This window comes from Eptesicus fuscus, chromosome 14 (assembly GCF_027574615.1).
Source record: "Eptesicus fuscus isolate TK198812 chromosome 14, DD_ASM_mEF_20220401, whole genome shotgun sequence".
NCBI classification, from domain to species: Eukaryota; Metazoa; Chordata; class Mammalia; order Chiroptera; family Vespertilionidae; genus Eptesicus; species Eptesicus fuscus.
Genome location: NC_072486.1, coordinates 32,496,352 through 32,501,664, shown reverse-complemented (window position 1 = coordinate 32,501,664; position 5,313 = coordinate 32,496,352). Strand labels below are relative to the sequence as shown.

The 5,313-nt window shown below is 35.1% G+C and overlaps 1 long non-coding RNA gene across 1 annotated transcript; it reads right to left on the bottom strand.

Moving 5' to 3' along the window:
• Window positions 1-515: 515 nt before the first annotated feature.
• Window positions 516-2,834, bottom strand: LOC129151382 (uncharacterized). Its single transcript, XR_008558072.1, has 2 exons — window positions 2,748-2,834; window positions 516-732 (listed from the first exon to the last, which is right to left on the bottom strand). It is a non-coding gene; the product is annotated as an uncharacterized LOC129151382 (long non-coding RNA).
• Between the last annotated feature and the right edge of the window lie 2,479 nt (window positions 2,835-5,313).

The window sequence follows — 5,313 nt, the reverse complement described above, 5'->3', positions numbered from 1 at the left end:
AGGGATGTCCGACTGCCCGTTTAGGCCCGATCCCAGGCAGTCGGACATCCCTTGAGGGGTCCCAGATTGGAGAGGGTACAGGCTGGGCTGAGGGACAACCCCCCTCCGTGCACGAATTTCGTGCACTGGGCCTCTAGTAGTAAATAATGCTGCAATGAACATGAGAGTGCAGATATCGATTTAAATAGTGATTATGTTTCCTACTCAGAATTGGAAAGAAGGACGTTTATGACACAAATTGACATGTATAAAAGATGTAGGGATGAAAAACTATAAGCGCCTAGAAAGATCATACAGTATTTGACAGGACCACTGTTCAAGTTAATACATAGTTTAAAATTATGACATTTCAGTGAGCCTGTATGAATGAAGATGTGCTTATTTTCCTGGATTTATGTAGAGTGCAAAGCAGTCTTGCTCAGTTTTTTATCAGCACACACACACACGCACGCATGCACACACACACACACACACACACACACGGGCAGTGGAAGTATTATTTTTTACTGTGAAGCTGAGGGAAAGATAAGCTTTATAAGCAGCCTGAAGATTCCCTAGAATTTTTTACCTGATGTTAGAACAATTTGGAAAGCAATAAAGGCCTCTGCGTCTTCACTCAATATACTGTCTAAGGTTATGTTAATGGCATTGATGAAGTGGCAGTGACACAGTGGGCAGAGTTGGTTGACTTGTTGAGATGGCTCTTGGAGCTACAGAAATTGGACACTGGACCTAGAAAAAGAACAAGGTAAATCTAGAAGAGTAGAAGAACAAAATTAATAAAGAGAAAAATCAAAATGGAGAAGAAAAGCAGTAAACTCACAAATAAAATCAAAAGGTTTAAAAACACTATTAGTCCAGGAGTGTGGCTCCTTTGTTGAGCATAGACCATGAACCAGGAGGTCATGATTCAATTCCCAGTCAGGGCACATGCCTGGGTTGTGGGGTCGATCCCCAGTAGGGGGCATGCAGGAGGCTGTTGATCAATGATTCTCTCTCATCATTGATGTTTCTCTGTCTCCCTCCTTCTCTGAAATCAATAAAAATATTAAAAAATAAAACACCATTAAAATAAGCAATATTTGCCAAATATGATTCAGATTTTATTATTGAAATTTAATTTTCTGTTGAAAACAATTAGCAAGCAATAATGGTAATAATAGTCATAATAATAAATTATTTTTGAACGTGCCACTTCTACTTGGAAAGTAATAGATTAGGCATAAAACATGATATTGTTATTTTCTAATTTGTCACCTTTACCTTTCTTGATTTCCTATGATTGTGTGCATGTGAAAAAAAAAACAAAAACTTTGGAATTTTAAAATTTGAAGGACCCTACGAATAGCAGAAAGAAAAAAGAAAAACAATATGTAGCTCCTGCCGTTACATGACTTTTAAGAAAGACTTATTCCTGGAGTTGGTGCTTACCATTAACTCTTTATCTCCTCTATAATCCTCACTAATGAAACTGTTTAAAATCCATCACTACATTTGTAGTATTTTTATTAGTTGTACTGTTTAAACAAGGACCTCTAAGGGATCCCATCACAGGAATTGAAGTAGCAGAGAATATATCCATTAACTTTGATTATTTGGAGTAATTCAGAATAGGTACAGAGTACCATTCCCCTGTAAATTTCTTGAGTAATATCTAAATTTCTTAAGTTTCTCTAAGGATTTTGTGTACAAACAGAATTATGTAATTTTATGCTCTAACTACTTTCTTATGCAAAGATCAAAGCTTTGAAAATATAATGGTTTCTTTTTACTGCACTTACTTTTATCCTCCTCTTTTCTCACTTTGGGGATACACTCTCCAAAGTTGCTCAGAAAGAAATAAAAACACCTTTAGATCTTTGGGTTTCCTCATTCAGCCAAGGAAAACACTGAATGTGGACATCAAATGCTCCAATAACATTTTTATGATTTGTCATTAGAGTCTTTTTCTTCCTTTGAATTTTCTTTTTAACATTGTTAGTTTAAGTGTATGAGAGACCATGGTCCCTCAAAAATCACTAATTTGCTTTAAGCTAAATTTTTAATTTATTTCAAATATATTTTTTCAAAATTAGAAATTTAACTTTGGTGATTATTCATTCAATGTGATATCAGTGTGCATGTGTTATGAAAGTTCAAAAATGTATAAAGAAAAATAGTCATAAAATTTTAAAATGTTTATCAACAAGACTATATAATGGGATAAATATTTGGTTGAAAACAACACACATATCTTATAAAAAAAACTTTCCATGAAAAGAAATACATTATACCCTTCTTCTAGAATAAGATAAATTCAGAATGCTACATTTAAAATACTATCTACTCTATTTTAAAATTAGGTACAGGTTAGAAGTTGAAAACTGTTAGTTATCTATAAAAGCAAAATAATAAAATCTTTCAAAAACTAAACCTATTTCCTCCTTTAATTGAGATATTTAGGATTTTGAATAGTAACTTTTTTTAAGCTAGAACATTTGGCATCTAATATGTTAAATTCATTAATAGGTTTGAGGAAGACAAAGGTGAATAAGATGATTGGTTCTGTCTTGGAAATGCCTACTTTCAGGGGGAAAAGTATATTATTTCAAGAAAGAAATGTCTGTTACTCCCTGAAAAAAAAAATATTCGTGGACATAAAAATGTTTATGGACAGAAAAAGTAATTCTCTACTCTTAGTTATTTATTTTTATCATTATAATTTCACTAGCACTATTAAATTGAGTTAATACTTTAATTATACATACATTAAATTGTGGGATCCCTTGTCACGTCCCGCGTGTTTCAGGGTTCCTGTTCAGGTCCGGTTTCTGGAGAAGGCCGCAATCAAAATGAAGAGACTAGAAAAGAATTAATTTGGGTAGATGGGGGGGCCAGGCGGGAGTCCACCTCTAGTGGGAGGACTACTCACTGCTCTGGCCTTTGCCATCATCCCTTTTATTGGGGTTCTGAGATACACCCATATCCTTTAGGCAGGTAATTCCAGTAACAGATAGATTATCTTATCAGTAAGGATTTACATGATTATTTGGTGGGGAAGTTGCCTCAGTTACCATTGTCTCAATTAGATAGGGAGTGGTTGGCTCTGACCTTTAGCTTCAAGGTTGACCAGCCTTCCTGGGGGTTCCCTTTTCACATTTAACTACCAAGTGACAATGTTCGGTTTCCAGCATTAAATATTTATTACTCCAAAATTTTTTTTCTAAATATTTGTTCAGATTCAATTCTACAACACTTAAAATATTTTACAGTAACAGAAAGAAAAGTCACCTCTAAGACCTGGTTAGTAAGTAAATTAAAAATAATTTATTTGAAAATGCCCAAAGTAAGTAAAATGAAAGACTATATGATTCATTATATTCTTTTGGTGTTATTTACTTAATGAACACAAATTTTTCATCATTTTTCCTTTATTCTTGTTATTGAATAAGAACATGAAGATTAAGAATAATTTTATTTCTTTACGTGTAGCAGTTCTTTGGCTATAGTCTTCTCTCTCTCTCAGTTCTGATCTTGCACATTACATAAATTATCTCAGATTTTGTACATTTCAGCTTTAAAGTTTCCATTTGTTTCTTCTAATTGTTTTCATTTTATCTTTTAAGATTTCTTTTTTAGTTATAAGCATATTTTCCTTTGTGTCCATGAACACAATTATAACATTCTTTACAGCCCTTGCCTAATTGCAGCATCTGGGTTATCTCAGATTGGTTGGAATTTCTCTTGAATACCTGTCAATTTTTTTTTTTTTCTCCCTGGCATTGTTAATGAAGATATTATGTACATTCCAGTTTTGAATATACTCTTCAAATGATTGTTGGATTTTGTTTGTGTTAGTACACAGTTAATCAGGCTGAATGCAAATGCAAAACTGCCTCTCGTGAGGCGGGCAGCAGCTGAAATCTCATTTTAGTTCTTTTCATCTTGCCTGGGCTGTCTGGAGCCTGCCACATGCATTCAGGTGTTAGCCAGATTTGGACAGAGTTCATGTACAGAATATGGAGCTTTTAAAATATGGATCTCTTCTTTCTCTTTCCCCTTTTCTTTCCAGTTGCTCAAACTGTTTCCTACAGTTTTTCAAACCAGTAAGGTTGAATTGCTATTTTACCTGTGGTCCCACTTCTAGGAATATATCTTAAAGAATCCTGAAACACCAATCAGAAAGAATATATGCACCCCTGTGTTCATACTGGTGCTATTTATAATAGCTAAGATCTGAAAACAATCCAAGTAGATGAGTGGATAAAAAAGCTGTGGTACATTTACATAATGGAATATTGTGCAGCTATAAAAGAAGGATCTCTTACTCTTTGAGACATCGTGGAGGGAACTGGAGAGTGTTATACTAAGCAAAATAAGCCAGTCAGAGGAAGACAAGTATCACATGATCTCAATCATATGTGGAATCTAATGAACAAAATAAACTGATGAACAAGATAGATCCAGAGACATAGAAGCATAGAACGGACTGACGAATCTCAGAGGGAAGGTGGAGTGAGGGTGAGAAGAGATTAACCAAAGAACTTATAATCATACTAGAGGCCCGATGCATGAAATTCGTGCAAGGACCTTGGCCCCTGCCCCTGCCTGCCACTACGACCACCGGGGGCCTCGGCCGCCTCAGCCGTGGTCCCCGCCTGCTGCGGCTTTGTCCAGAAGGAAGGATGTCCAGAAGGATGTCCAGACTAATTAGCATATTATGCTTTTATTATTATAGGTATCCATAACCCATGGACACAGACAATAGTGTGGTGAAGGCCTGGGAGGTTGCAGGGTGGAAAGAATCAATAGGATAAAAAGGGGGGACATCTGTGATACTTTAAACAATAAAAATAATTTTATTTTTTTTTTAAAAGCAAGTTTCTATCAGTTCTTGCAACTTCACATGTCAGAGATTGAGGCCTGTTTTCAGGTAAAAGCTAATAAAAGTGGAAAGCTCACCCAGTGTCATTACCATCTTCCAATTGCTGACGCCATCGTATCTTCTACCTGCTTTGGTGATTCTCCAGCACTTCCAGATAATTGCATATTTTATTTATTTATCCCCCAGAGATTATAATTGTCTGTTGGAGGAAAGGTGGGAAAGGAGATACTCTATCATTACTGGAAGCAGAACTTCCTCCATAAATTTTCATATGTAGTTCTCCAACAAATTTTATCTCTGGCCGAGAATAGTTCCATTAATATTCATGGCACATATGTTTCTCTTTTCAGAACTGATCTGTTCAAAATATCTTCAACTTATTGTCTAATACTATGAAGAAGAAACATATTGTTTTAATTATAATTGCTATTAAAATATGTCTGTATCCT